General features: G+C 40.5%; 1 long non-coding RNA gene across 6 annotated transcripts in view; it reads left to right on the forward strand.

The window, feature by feature from the left end:
- LOC139621730 (uncharacterized) overlaps positions 1-15,741 on the forward strand; it is a 138,542-nt gene that overhangs the window by 104,089 nt on the left and 18,712 nt on the right. For all 6 annotated transcript variants that reach the window (XR_011691069.1, XR_011691072.1, XR_011691070.1 and 3 more), the window contains one exon: positions 15,009-15,115. This is a non-coding gene — a long non-coding RNA (uncharacterized lncRNA). The remainder of the gene's footprint in view (positions 1-15,008; positions 15,116-15,741) is intronic.

The following is a 15,741-nucleotide window of genomic DNA, read 5'->3' on the forward strand; positions in this document are numbered from 1 at the left end:
CACTTTCATTAGAGCTATCATCTTCTGGGTCCTTTTTCCTCCATGTTTTGCCTCCTCTTTTCTCCGCTCTAGCCAGTATCCGTCTGACTGCAGGTTCATATCCACCCATGGCTCCCTCCAGATCACTTTGATCATCATCATCTCCAGATTCCATCCTCTTGATCTTCAGTCCACCCTTAGTTTTCAAATATGTCGTTTTCTTCTGTCTTTTGGAGCTTGGATACATCTTTATAGTTGTTTCCGCTTGTCCCACTTCTATTATTTGCTCATCCTCATTTCTGATCTGATATCTACCCTCCTGACTGATCACTGGGAGCTGGGGATAAATTTCCTTAAACTTCACCTCCTTCTCATAAGGTGGGGGTCTCTTTACCGGTTCCGTATGTGAGAAAGGTGCATTAATTTCTGCCATTAATTTTTCTATTTCTTTTGCATTTTTCCCTATTTCTTCTGCACCCCTATCTCTCTTATCTTTTGCAGCTTTTATCAATTTCTGTCCCTCATTTTCAAACAACTGGAGAATGCCAAGTTCTATTTGTCTCTTTTCTTTACGTTTTACCCCCTTTTTACCCTTCTTTTGATCTGCCTTATATGTGGACACAAGCACCTGCATTGTTTTAATCACATCTGGGTTAAGAGTCCCCTCCTCTGGCCATGGTTGATCAATTTCAGGCCAGCGCTTATGCCATTTCTTTGACATCTTTGCAATGCCTTTAATTAAAGAATTATTCTTCTGTACTACATCAACAGGAGTAATTACTTTCGAATTTTTAGTGTCCATTTTCGACATCGTAATAGTTCCCTTTATTGTAAATTAAGACTATTTATTAAAACTAGTTAAAAATTATTTAAATTATTTATAAGCCACTATTTTGCCACAGTCAATAAAAGAAAAATGAAATAAATTTTGCCAACTTCAAAGGAATCAAAAGGCTTATTGATATGAACTAAAATTACAACACTGGGTCCACATATGCTATTGGCTAAACACACAATCTACCAAATTTTAAGTAAAACTTCCCCAAATATCCTGCAAATAAAAAGAAAGTCCAATCCTATATAAAGCTCAAAAGGTCACACATTCCCACAGGGACAAACTACCACCAATTGTGTTCCCCCTTTGTAACAAGTCAATCACCTAATTATCACCCAATGCTCACACTCATTCACTTGAAAATCATCAAATAATTTCAATATTGAATCCTCAATGCAGCTCAGATCAGAATAAACCATACATAGACAATAAAATTCACATTTGCAACTCTCAACAGTATTTAAACCCAATAATTATATTCCATTAATTGATTAAATGCAGTAACTGATCAGTCCGTTGCCAAGCCTTTCTTCTAAATGACTACAACATGTATTATCTTTTGCATATGTAGACAGATGGATGTATTCTTATTAATCCCAAATTAAAAAATGTTTTTATAACAGCCTACAAGTGAGAGCAAACTAAATGTATATCAACAACAATGACTATAAATGAATATTCACACAAACGTTTAAAATGCAGGTTTTGTTAAAAGAGTTTGTGGATAAAACCGCACTAGCCTTGATCAGCCTGGATTCAGGAGCTGCACACTCTGTCGTCAGCAAGCCTCAATCCATGTGACGCACTGGCCAGCTGCCTTCTCGTCTGTGCTTTGGAAGATCCCAATTCAGACGCACTTCGTCTCCTCTCTCTCCTCCTCCCACTCTCACACACCATAGGTGGATAAAGGAAGAAAAAGGGAAAACAGACAAAAATTCAGTATCTTATGAACTCACTGAGTCCTTATAAACAACACAATAAACAATTCAGTGTGATTTACGCACATTATCTACCAACATTTAGGTCATTTTTATCTACATCAGATGTTTTCCTTCTTTTAAACTACAACCATTAATAAACACCAAGTTATCATTTCATACAATACATTATCAATTTAGATATTTTAGTTTGTTTCACTCTAATAGCATCTTAAATCTTCCAATAGTATATTATTATCCACAAGCTGTACTTCCTTCTACTCTTTTTACTCTACAATGATTCCAATATCTTACAAACTGCCAAATCATAAAGACCTAACATCTTTCTCCATTACACTACCTTACAAGGAGAGAAGGGAGGGAGCACCCTCACCACTCCTCCTATTAGAAAGAGCCATCTTATTTGCATTCTACATGGGGTATCCCCCCTTGCTCCACCTCTTAAAATTAGCAGGAACTTCCAGTATATTCTAGCTCTCAGAGAGTGAACATCTAGCCCAATCTCCGTATATCTCCCCAAGATCAGATAGACTCCACATGACAAAGCATAGAGTCAGAAACAAAGAACACACGCACAAACCAGAGCAGAATCTCAGTCAACAACCAAAAATACAGAACCTCCGCTAATAGCCAAATCTATCTTCTCCCCTTTCTTGAATAAGACTGTATGTTCTTTAAACAGACAAATCCACTTCATACAATCACACACACACAGACTCACTGAGAAACTCACAGACAACAAGAAAGACAAACAGAGAAGGACCACACATTGCACTCATCGCTAACTCACATTCCAAAATTAATAAACTTCATCAAAATATTTCATTTTATTTCCCTTTCTAATACTTATTAAATCTTTTTACCCATACTTATGCACACAAAATATCCTCACTAATTTTCCCAGTTCTCTTCAAAATCTTATACGTCCTTTTTGGGGCTCATATGTTCTTACAAATTGAAAATGTCCCCTCGAAAGAGGCTCATAGATCTTATCAAAGTCCCCCTCAAAGGCTCATAAGTTTTTAGTCACATACATATAAAGTCCTCTTATTTTTGAGGCTCATGTTGTTTTATTCACGTGTATAATGTCCTCTTATTTTTGAGGCTCATGTTGTTTTTAACACTAAATGACAAAATATCTTCCCTTATAGATTACTAAATCTCCTGTTCTCAACCACAACCTATATATGCCTATTCAATATGAAATCTATCACATTAACATAAACCACATTAACCAACCCATTCCGCAGCCTTTCACACACAGCTGAAACACAGCTGAGACAGCGCTCCACACACACACAGACACACAGGCAGAGACCAATCATCCAACAAACAAAGGCACAGAGCAAACTCACAAAATAAAAACACACAGCAAATTCAACATCATCCCAAAAAACACAAACAGCATTTAATCCCAAATTCTCAAAGTCGACTCATTCATACTTTTCCTATAGCATGCTTTTCACCGCTTCTTTTCTCTCTTTTTCCTTCTAAATTTATGCTACCTTATGAGGTGTAGATATTCAATGAGAGGCTGCTTCAGACACTGTTCGTCAACTAGTGTTCGAGTGGGAACTTACAATTGAATTTTCCTTTCTACACCTCCAGTTCCTAGAACTGACCCGAAATTCACCTAGTGATGTTCCAGGATTTTTGGCCCGTCTAAAACCGCCTCCCAGAGGTCTTTTGTCCAAATCTGCGGCTTCTTTCTTTAACTCTTATTCTCTTTTCCTTTCTATTCCTCTATTGTCTCTTTTCTCATGTTTCCAATTTCCCCTGGGCCCAGGGTTGTTACTTTCCTCTTTTTCTTTTTGCCAAATCCGACTATTCCTCAAAGCCAACTTTCACGCAGTGACTAATATACACATGTCTTACCGTTAAGAAGCTGAGGGCCCAATCTTCATTAATCTTGCACGATGTTGTTTAGCTCACCTTATCGTTACTAATTAGACTATTCTACACTTTTTACATCAACTTCTTATTTTCTCTACTTCTTTTACTTCAACTTTTATTCTTCTTCCCTTATTAAACTTTTATTCTCTATCTTCTCTATTATACTCCCCCCTGTTGCGTTGTTCACAACGCAATAAAACCCAATTTAGAACGGAGCATCACTCCACACATCAACACATCATGGCACACACACACATGATTCTTTACGGTGTGATCCGACAGCAAACACACAACAGCCTCAACGAACAGACCAGCGCCCAATCATGTGAGAAATGCTCACCGTATCTGCCGGCTTGGTGCGGGAGTAGGTGCGCTGAAGCTGTCGGAGACGCCGCAGGTCACAACACGTCCGGACTTCGTGACGCCAAATTCTTGTTGTTTCTTAAGCAGCGATGATGTGATGATGATGAAGAAAACTCCGCTGACACCGTCTTGCTTGTATATAAAGAAGTTTATTCCAAAGAAGTCCAGCATCAAATCAAGCACTCGAGATTGCCTGAGAGAGGAGTCGAAGCCAATGTGAATCTCCTCTGAATAACTGCTCTAACTCCCCATCTATATGAGTTGGTTGTCTTCCTGAACCTAAGACAACGTATGTAATCCATACCATAAAAGGCCTCATTCAGAAGGACAGTCATCTTCCAAACCCCTAGACCTAGGACCAAAAAAGGCCACATTCTCCTAAACAGAGAAGCACCCATCTCCCAGTGCATCCTCTAGCTTGGGGCCCCTATCTAAACATATCAAACCCATAAAGTTACACATCCTATAGAGCCCCAGACACTACAAATATAACAATATTCATTAGAGCAGCTTTAAGATTTTGAGTCACATGTGAAAATGCCAAAGGAAACTGTTCTCGCTTTCTACTTCTGAAGACATCTAGCTCACTAGCTTCTGTCTGTTATGCTCATGTTTCTTGGTACCATTTTAAAAACCTTGCAACATTTCTATGTGTCAGCAGAACCAGTCTTCAGGTGACCTCGCACTGAGAGAGCCCTGCTCACTGGCTGCTAATCATCTTCGACTGACCTTGCTTTCCCGTAACCCTCAGATGGCGTCACGCTCCATTCGCCAGCTGACCAAGCATGAAATGATTATTGGGTTCCAAACTGTTAGATCTGGTATTCTGCTGTGCCTCTGAGCTGGCAGGCCGGTTTGGTTACTGGCATAAATCAGGTGAGGAGAGGGGAGTGGAGCGGAAGGGGACTATTATCCAGATGCCATCTATTTTTAGACAGGAAGGGAGATGGATGGAGACGAGATGAGACAGAGGGAGAAAACTGAGATTAAAAGAAAGAAAGAACAAGGAATGCGGGGGAGAAGAAGAGGGGGACGTGGGGGGTTCAAAGGCTTAATGACCATTTGCACAGCTCATTGGTCAGGAAGAACAACCTTGGCAACCTTGGCACAGCCCAGGAAAAGTTATCCATATATCTGGCACTGTACAAGCTGCATTAGCTACCTCATCCAGCTATATTACAAGCCTGCCATCAAAATGCATGATCAGTCCTGGCTGCGCGCATCATCAGCCCGAGACAGATGATTCGATCGATACCGCCATAGTACTTAGCAGCTAGCAGCTGTCAACCACAGAAATGGCTGTCTTCATTCATGAACAAGGACAGTCTCAAAGCACTCATACCACACACCAAATCCATAAAGCATGAGTCATAATCCTTTATAATGAGTTGTATTTTTATATGATTATTATATATTAGCATATCTGAAAAACAAGGAATCATATGGATGATATGCTTGAATCCAAACTAAAGGAAATGGCTATGCTTACATCTGTTCCAGGCTCAGGAACTTATTATGACTCTTCTAAACCTTTACAAAATAAACCTACATTTCAAATTTTTTATGTAACTCGAGGTAACTGCAGAAATTAGCTCCTTGGGTTGGCTATTGTGGCGAAATGCTTTCTGATTTACCTCTGTGGCAACTTACCAGCTAATCAAACTGCCTGTTTCCTGAGTTTTCACAGTGTCATAAGAAGATAATAATGTTAACAAACCTTCTGTCTTTATTATTTTTTTTAATTTAGAATAGAATTGAATATCTTTATTGTCATTGCAAAATACACAACTGTACATTGTGTACTCATACATGTAACAAACCAGCTTGCAAAGATGCCTCAATGCCATTAGCTACAACAGCTAATCCACAGTTAATTCTTTGTTTATTTTTAGAATCAGAATCAGGTTTATTGTGTCCTGCGTTCGGACCGAGTCCTCAGAAACACTAGCATAGTGTAAAACACTGAACTGTCACCACAAGTCATGATCTGTTCCAGCTCATTATGACCTAACCAGATATAAAAATATAAACAATGCACCATGCATCAGAATTCAATCTTGATTGGTCCATATGTGTCAATCAATCGGTGTCATCGTCAAGGTCGTTCTAGTTTATGAGTCACAGTGTCCCACCTGTAGGTGGAGTTCAGTGAGGGTGGCGTCATCCGTAAACTTCAGAAGCTTGATGGACTGATGACACATGAGGCGCAGCTGTTAGCTTACCGGGAGGAAAGCAGGGGGGCTTTGGGGGAATCCAGTGCTGATGGTCCAGGAGTCAAAGGCCCTGTTCAACCTGGTATTAACATCCTTCCTGAGTGAGCCGATCACAAGTGGACAGCTCTGAGTACAGGGGTGAGCACCCAGGACACATTCAGGACGCATTTGAGATCCGATCACTCAGACCACATTCAGAGGTGGTCTCGACCACATGTGGCCACGTTCTTTTCACAGTGTGAACACAAATGTGTCCTGGTCACAGTGAAGGACCGCCTACTCCACTGACGTCCTCTGCCACGGTCTGATTAGTAATAAACTGAAAATATTTTATAAATGATAAAATATGATAAAATGATAAAATATTTCTAAAAGCTCATTTCACTGTAGAACTGTACACAGTGCATTGATTCGCTAAAATGCTCTTTACCACTCTCTCTCTCTCAGTTGCTCTCTCATTCACTCGCTCATACAGACACAGAATCACGTTGACAATGGACCCGTCCGTCAGATTGGCTAAAAAAAACCACCGCATGCCTGTTTATTTGCATATGAAGCAGGGAAGAGAGATCATGTGTGGTCACTGGAGACGTTTGTGGAGACACATTTTAAAGCAGGTGTGAACAGACGTACTCAGAGCTGACCACTTGTGATCGGATCACTGAAGACGCATGTTAATACCAGGTCTGAACAGGGCCAGAGACATGTTCCCCCAGCTTTACATGCTACTGACAGGAAGTCAGTGATCCATCTGCTGCTGGAGTCAGGCACACTCACCAGGGACAGCTGGTCTTGCTGCAGAGCCAGTGTTATAGTTTTGATGGTAAAACTGAAGTCCACAAACAAGGTGGTCTACAGACCTGTTGGCTGTGTATGTGAACTGTAGGGGGTCCAGAATGGAATTTATTTCCTATCTTAATACAATCTTTCAATTTTAGAGCATGATTTCTTCATTTCACATTCAGATTTTGCAAAGCCTTCCTTCAAAAGCATTACTGTTGTGTGAATCCACAGGTCATTTCCAGGCTTTTTTTTTAAAAGGGAAAGAAAAAGATTTCACTGTCCCTGTGACGTGATCTCCACCAGTGGGAAGTCCTCCTCGCTGGGATGGGGGGCCGCACCATCACACTGCCCGAGTCTGCTAACCACTTGGAGGCAAATAAACCCAGACTTGAAAATATACAATGAATCCTAAAGTTTTTAACACTTCTGCTTAAAATTTGGTATAGCATCTAAATGCACTCATGTAAATTTTCCAAACATAGAATATGGATGATGGTGTGTTATGTACAGACTCCTGACCAGTCAGTACTTTAAACTTGAGAGTTTATCAGCCAATGTCCACTACCCGCTGCTGTATGAACCCCTGTATTATAGATATAGCACAGCTCTATGTTTTTATTCTCCATTTATTCACTTATTTATAGATCAGGACAAACAGTTATCCCTGGGGAGGTGAAGGTAATAATGCCAACTTTTTAAAAACTGTGACCAGATGAGGAAAAAACAACATTTACATAATTCCACTTCAGGGCAATCTAGATACACCCACCAGATGCACATGAATTTCAAAAGATGCTTCAGGCAGCCTGAAGAGTCTGCGGATCTAACGTGGGGCATTGCAAGTGTTGGCTGTGCATGGAGGGGAAATTCAAAACCTGAGCAGCTTTTGATTTTTCTCATCAAATTTTAAATTATAACCCTTAATTTATTTTTCAGTTTTCGCCTGACGAAACAATTGTGGCTGAGTTTATTTCAGCAGAAACCACACAGGGACAAGTGATACCCCTTTAAGAAGTGATGATAAGCTGTGTATTTTGATGTTTCACTGTTTTCTTTATCTTCTGTTTGGAAAATATTGTAGTGATCTTACAGATGCACACAATCGTGCTGTGAATGTCGTTTGTAATCCTTTTGTAATCATGTTTTACTTTCACAGTCTGGAGGAAATGCCTTTGAGAGCTGAAGATGAAAATTATGTTTTCAGTTTAAATTACATTGTTGATCAGTTTCCATTTTCCGGTTCAAGGGAAAAAAAACATCATAACAAAAAAAAAAAAAAAAGGGTTCAAGTTATTCAATTTTTATTGAAGATAAATGTAAAATTTTGAGGTAATTTATGAATTTAGCTGAAATATTTTGGAAGAACCAGAAAAGTGTCTAATAATTCTTATGTGCATCAACTTGCAATACATCTAGACTGAACTTTATCATTAGCCAACTAACATCCCTCACCGTACCCAGCTCTGCTGTCTGCTTTTAAGTGTGGGTCATTCTCCATAGACCTAAGCATTCAAAGACAGATTTCACTAACACTCAACTCTAGTCTTGATGACATTCAAGCAATTGCTGATGCAGTAACCAAAGATGGCAACACGTTTGACATCAAAGTGTCACAAAGCATGTTGGAGACGGGCCTTATCCACAGACACAGGTGCTCTCTGTGAAGAATTTCTGACAAGTATGTGCAGGATTTGGAGATGTCTCTCTCTGGCACTTCCCAAACCTTGAAACCAAATTATCTTTTTATTCGAATGGATGAAATGGCTTGGGACTCAGAATAATACTTTTGACTCACTGGCCTCTTATAAATGCCATTAAACTTGTAAAGGCCAGTTAAAACATTCTGAAGTTGATCATCATTAAGCTGACTGAAGAAATTAAAGACAGACCACAGTCATATATTTTAAAATCAAAGCCACAGGTTCGGGTACTGTGGTAAAGAAAAGGCAAGGTGGCAGACAGATGACTGGTTTTCAGCCAATAAAGATATGCCATCAGTATAATTTGAAAGGTTTTTCCAGGAAATGCAATGCAACACTTCTAATCATGTTTAAGGAATAGTGGCAGCACACCAACTATTCACTGTCTGGTTTCGACAGAGCTCATTAGGTTTGTCCCTTATGCTCTATTTCAGTATCTGGTACCTGGATAGGGTTCAACTGACTATCACAAATATTGACACTGTTTGTTGACCTTATGTTTAATCCTGTGATAATTCTTTTTTTCCTCTTAGGGGCAAGAGAAACAAGCAGTAAACACAACCATCCTCAGTCCTGACACGAGAAATCTGTGCTTAGGGAGTGTCAGAAGTTTCTGAATGACCCAACACACATGCTGAATTCAGAATTTGAGATACTGCCCTCAGGCTGTTCATGATGCCAAATTTTAGACTAAACAGGTACAAGAATCTGGCATATCTGGGTTATTATTGAAACCACTGTGGTTTTTATAATACCCAACTAATCCAGTATAAAGTCCTCCACAGTACCCATATCACCACCCACAAACTCTACCACATGGGCTTCAGCCAAAGTAACACATGTTTACACTGCTCAACCTCAGTGGGCACTTACTTTCACACCCTCTGGCTCCGTCCACTCACCCGAAACTTCTGGTCAGAGGTCATGAGCAGGCCATCTGAGATGCTGGGCCTCAGCATACCCATCTGCCCTGTCATTGCATTACTTGGTGACCTTTCTACATTACATATACCCTCCTAGCACAAATCATTTCTACTGATATCATGAATCATTGCCAAAATAAAACGCTAGACTCGTGTTTATATCTGGTTTTATTACTGTAATCACTGTTTTTGTCACCCTGTCTCACATTCAGCTTGTGATCCTACGCACGTTTGTATAAGTTTGTGTGCATGACTTATGTATTTGCGTGCATGGGGACAATAAAGTATACCTTACCTTACCTTACCGTACCTTGCCTTGCCTTGTCGTACCTTTGACATATCACCTTTTAAGACAAAATGACAAATTTGTTAGCAAACTGAATTACATATTAATTACACTTCCAGCAGTTACAGTTACATTATCATTCTTTTTTGGATCAGATGATGGAATGTAAGTCCAATATTCACCTTCTTTAAGCTCTGCTTTTGGTCTCTATCAACTCCTGAGGGAAATATCTGGCTCTTTAGCTGCTAAATGCTCAACTATGCTCACCGCTGGTGCTGAGCAGTTAGTGGACAGTGGCTTTTTTTAGCTTTTTCTCTGGAAACAGCTGCCCGCTTTGGCCGGAGACGACTGGGTGATAATTATCTGTGAATTCATCATCAAAAAAAAAAAAAACTTCACTGTTTTCCATACAGTTGGGCAGTCCATGTTTTAGGACTGTTGGAGAAATAATTGCTGCCAGTTTGGCCCAAAGAGAACCAGCTCTGAATTTCATGATGCTTTTGTGCTACAAGTCCCTGTGCACTGGGTCCTTAGACTTGGACAAAAACATTGTGGGAGATAATCAATATACTTATTTATTATCAAGAGTAAGAACATATCAAGTTGAGAACCTAAACTTAAATACACCAAGGCAACATTGCACTTGACTGCTACAGAGTCCACGTAACATAAGCTTTTTGTGACAGAACAGTCACCAGGAAGAAAATTAAGCAAATGAAAAAATCAGAGCACCAACCATCTCTGTCACTCCTACAATCCTGTCACCAGCAGCAGGCCGTACGACAGCCAGCACGCCTGTTGCTCAAATCGTGTCCCTTGTGACAAGCCCTCACACTCAGATCACACTAGTAATGTGTAATGTCCTCTCCATTGTCACCAAGTGCAGCTCATGGTGGGAGCTGTTGGATTTCTCTCTGTAATATTGTGAGGTCTTAACTGTACTGTGTAGTGAGATAATTGAGATAATGTATGGTATGGTTTGGTTCTATATCTACATAAAATTGAATTGGATGAATATTGGCTACAGGTTAATAATACTCAGGAATATTAATATATATCTTGGCAAACTAGAAAATAATAATAACATCTGTGGGCAAGTAATTTAGCCTTACCAGACGCAAATACCTGCTTGCTAACGAACCAGTTGGGGTTAGTTCTTACAAACACTAGGAAAAGGGACATAACAATACTTATTGGCAAAGGTAATGCTACCACCTGTCAAGCAGAAACAGGGAAATGGCTGCATTTGTCTACATGCCTTTCAACTCTTGGAGGTCTCTCAACGATAGTTGGACTGGCTATTGAGGCTACCAGAACAAACCCCAGTGGGACAGTGGACCTTAAAACATCCATAAGGTTTTGACCTGCTACCTCTGTCTGCCTGTCATTCTGGGTTTGGGCTGAATTTCTTTCCCAGTCCGACCATGTAGTCTGCACCGTCTTCCCCCTTGCTTGATCGTGGCACTTCTTTTTCAAGTTTTGTTCTTCTGCCTTTCTCTTGTTTGGCTCTTCCTCAACTACTACTCCTTCTTGACAGTGCAATTATGTTAAGCTGTACACACCAGTAGTTGCCGGTAATCATTCCTTCCACGTACTTGCCTCAACATCGCTGCTGGTCTCTCGTCTGCAATCCCAATCAGTCCCATTCAAAACTCCACATGGTCTGGCAGCGATGGAAGCGTAGACTTCTCCTTCTCCTTCCCCTGGTTATCATTAAATTGATACTATCTGTTATTATCTGTTGTCAACCATCTCTTGCGCCCACTGCCCCATTATCCCCTGCTTCTCTTCTTTCCCTTGTTCTGTACACAAGCACGGTCAGCGTTACTTTGCTGAACATTAGATCATGTTCACCTCAGCACCTTCCACAGTGCACATGAAACCAGCAGTGTCGGATGTTCGGACCTTCATCCCCTCTGACCCTGGCATACATGTGAAGAGGTTAGTTGGCTACGGAAACTACAGTCCTGATACAGTACATCAGGATGACATGTGGTGCATAGCAGACTGCGCTAGCTCTTGTACGTACCTGGAGGGAAAACCTTTCCTCCCACGAGAGGTCAGGGAACAGGTGAGGCCAGTAGATGCTTTATTGTTGTTGGCAGATTCCACCTCCACAAATACAAGCAGCCCTTAAATATACAGCATGAAAGCCACTGAAGCCAGAAAATGATGAAAATTATGATAAACCTGTTCATGAGAAAGTAGAAGTGAGTGTATATATGTGTTTAATTCATATGATTAGTTCATTTTTCAACTATAATTTAAAACTATTAACCTTATGAGTTTGAAGGAGAGAAAGCGTTGCCCTTAGAGAGTAGCTTCTCCTCACAACACAGACTAACTGGGTCAAACAAGGAAGAATCAAAGCTGAATTTACTGCCCTCTCTCTGCTCCACTCACCTGTGGCCTACAGGTCATCTGAGCTGTGATATCAGACACTTCAAGTGTCAGGACATTGTCCTGTAGGACCCAGACACAGAAATTCCTAATGCCTTTGTGCGACGTGGAGCTGTGTTTAGAGATGTGTTTGGTGATTGGTATTGGACCCGAGTCGCGCTGTAGCGTAAAGAGGATCTTTCCTGCTTCGATTTTGCCAGGGGCCATTTGTTAGGCTGCCTCACGCACCACCTGTTCTGGCATTAATAAAACATGCCTCCACATCAGCCTGCTTTCTATAACTTAGACACTTCTGAGAAATACAGACGGCTGGTTTGATGGCAGATTCTGTGGAGGTTAGAAAATAAACCGAACTTGTTGAAAACCTGCTGTCAATTCAACACAAACTTTGGACACGAGATTGACAAATTCAAACTATGCTATCTTTAATCTGTGTTTCTATCAGCCAGGATAAAACAACAGTTCTTTGGTTCAGAGATGAAGCTGAATATTTCATGTGGTGCAGTGTGTAGCCAGAAGAAATAGGTTGCATCATGACGTTCTGTGTAAAGGTGCAGTTCACTGCTCATGTATGTTCTATCTGTGCAAAAAGGAGTAGTTTTCTTCTTTTCTGTGCAGCTCTCTGGTTTTATCCAACCTCTCTGACCAGGCAGCTGCAGGATCTGTGTACGGACTACGTGGCACCTGATGTGTGCAGCTTGGAAACCCCTTTGTGACAGGCCTCTCTGATACTATTTGGCCTGAAGTCATTATAATTTCAGACACACTCGGAGTTTCAGTGCTGGAGTTGTGCGTCCCCATTAACTGTAATAATATCCAGTTCTCAGTGCCTACCAATAGAGCTGGAGGCCTATTGACTGAATGTGGAAAAGAAAAAGGGGTCATGTTAAGGCCTGTGAGAGAATAAACAGGAAGTGAGGCGCAGAGTGTGTGATTTCTAAAACTAAACATGATTCACAGTCTGATGTTCCATCCACTGGTCTGGGTTTGGCTTTGATGTTCAGATCCCCATTCATTTGTTGTAGTTGGCGGACACGGCTACAGGGGTGGAGACACAGCATTTGATCCACAGAGCAGTCTGGCACCGAGTATTAATAACATTCACTTTCTATTCAGGGGCTTCAACTGACAGTTACAGATTTTATTTTAATAAAACCTCCATAGTTTTAATTGATAGTTTGAATTAGTGGTGGTGCTGTTATGATGATAATGTAACCAATAAAAATTAGATATAAGTAGCATATGAATAAGTCAAAAATAAGCAAATAAGCATGAACAAGAGGTGCAACAGTTAGCTGATTAATCAATCAGTCATTCAATAGGACATTAATCTGCAATGATTCTGACAACTGATTAATCATTTAAGATGTTTTTCAGCCAAAAATCATTTCTTTTTTCTACCTTCTCAAAAGTATGGATTTCCTTCTTTTCCTTGTCCTAACATGGTAATAAGTTCACACTCCTTTTGAACAGTCAGAAAACAGGAAACCTTTGATAACATCACCTTGAGCTCTCGGAAATTGTGATGGGACTTTTTAATGTTTTATAAACCAAACAGTTATTTGATTTATTGAGATAATGATTGGCCGACTGATTGATGATGAAAATAACGCCCCTGAAAGTGAACCTTGAATATGTCCTGAAACAGCTTGATGTTGATGTTTACAAGTGGAGCAGCAGGACAGGAAGCTAAAGCAGCAGCTGACCGTCTGCACAAAACCAAACCTTTCTGTTTTCTCTGTCTGCAATAAGAGCTTATCTGTCGTTGATTTACAGTGTAAATGACTGTATAGTAACCGTGTGTTAAGTGCGATTTACACATTACATATTTCAAGTCCAATTTTGTTTTCTTGACTTGGCTTTTTATGTGAATAACAAGTATCAACAAGTGTCATCATTTACTGCTGCTGATCAGTGGCATCACGGATATAAACAGATGTTATGTAGGCAATGTTCAAACCCACGCAGCTTTATCCTCGATTTCAGTGGACATCCCAGAATTTCTCTAAAGAAGCTGAATCCATCAGACCAAGAACAGGGGATATGTGTATCCTGAATAATGCACCAGGGTTCCAGAATAATTCTATTTGATGTAATAATGTTTTAATATTTGAACACAGAATATGCATCACAGAGCCTGTGTTGGAACAGGAAATTAAAGAATATATGGAAAACATGTTTTTCTAAGGTTAATTAATGAGAATTGATGTTGATTGAATGGCTGATTAGCTCCTGTTTCCATCTAAGTGTCAAGTGAGATTTGTACAAACCTGATGAAATGCTGTTAAAATATGAAGCAGGGGCATTTCAGCTGAAGTCAACAGTTCTGCTTCCTCAGTGTCAGAACAGTTCACATCCAGCAGAAAAGTGGAGAGAGTTTCCTGGATGTGGTTGGTGTTTGGCAGGATGATGTTTTCTAGTTTGCTGAAGTTGGAGAAATTTCATGCTTCACCCAACACCTCCCAGTCACCGGTCCTCTCATGTAATTTAATGCTGAAAATACAAACTCATTAGATGTTAGAAAAGGTGTGATACTAACAGCCACTCCTCTGGACGGGACATTTGAGAAATACAAACACAGATAAATTCTCTCTCACACACACTCTCACGGTCTCTATGAATGGCAGGAAACCTCAGCAGTGCCTCTTAGTCGCAAACCAATTGATTACCCTGTCGTCTCTGCTTTCTCTCGCAGGGCTCAGGGGCCGGACAGCAGCGGGGAACCCTGTAGGAGTCAGTAAGCTCAGATATCTGACACACGTCGCTGACGATGGCAATAACAAGGGCGGATAGCATGACTGAGTAAGTGTGTGTGTGTGTGTGTGTAGAAGAGATGGAGAGAGTGAAAACCGTACCAGAGGACTCCTGTAAGTGTGGGCCTGAATAACACGGACTGTGCACAAGTTAATCTGAGTCTACACCTGGGCCAATATTAGCTCAGTCAAATGACAGTCAAATGACTCCGTCTCCATCAAATGTCCTCCCATTTTCTTCTATTCACTGTCCCATTACTCGGCTGAACCCCCACAAACATAAATGTTCTGCTGCAGACATAAAGAGCAGCTTCATCTGTAGGAGTGAGGAGCATATACTGCACTACAAGGCTGAATGGATGCTCGGGGTAATACTGCATTATGCATGATGTACGGTGTTCACAGGAGGACCCTGGTGAGGATTTTTGCAGTGACCTGGTTGGACAAAGATTTTTTAGGCATGTTTCTGCACTGGAAATCGTGTTGTACTTAAATAAAGTAAATATAGTAAAAAGGGGAGAACACACAACATCACATTGCCATTAATAAGACTGGAAGAGTCTAAAATAAAAGCTACTTCCAGCACAAACAAATAGAGAATAATAAAGCAAAAACACTGAGGGGGGTGAGATTATCACAGCAGCTCACATGATAAATTTAGGATCATGTTACAGT

This window comes from Trachinotus anak, unplaced genomic scaffold, assembly GCF_046630095.1.
Source record: "Trachinotus anak isolate AG129_WGS33_773 ecotype Australia unplaced genomic scaffold, CSIRO_AGI_Tana_v1 ptg000005l, whole genome shotgun sequence".
Taxonomy (NCBI): Eukaryota; Metazoa; Chordata; class Actinopteri; order Carangiformes; family Carangidae; genus Trachinotus; species Trachinotus anak.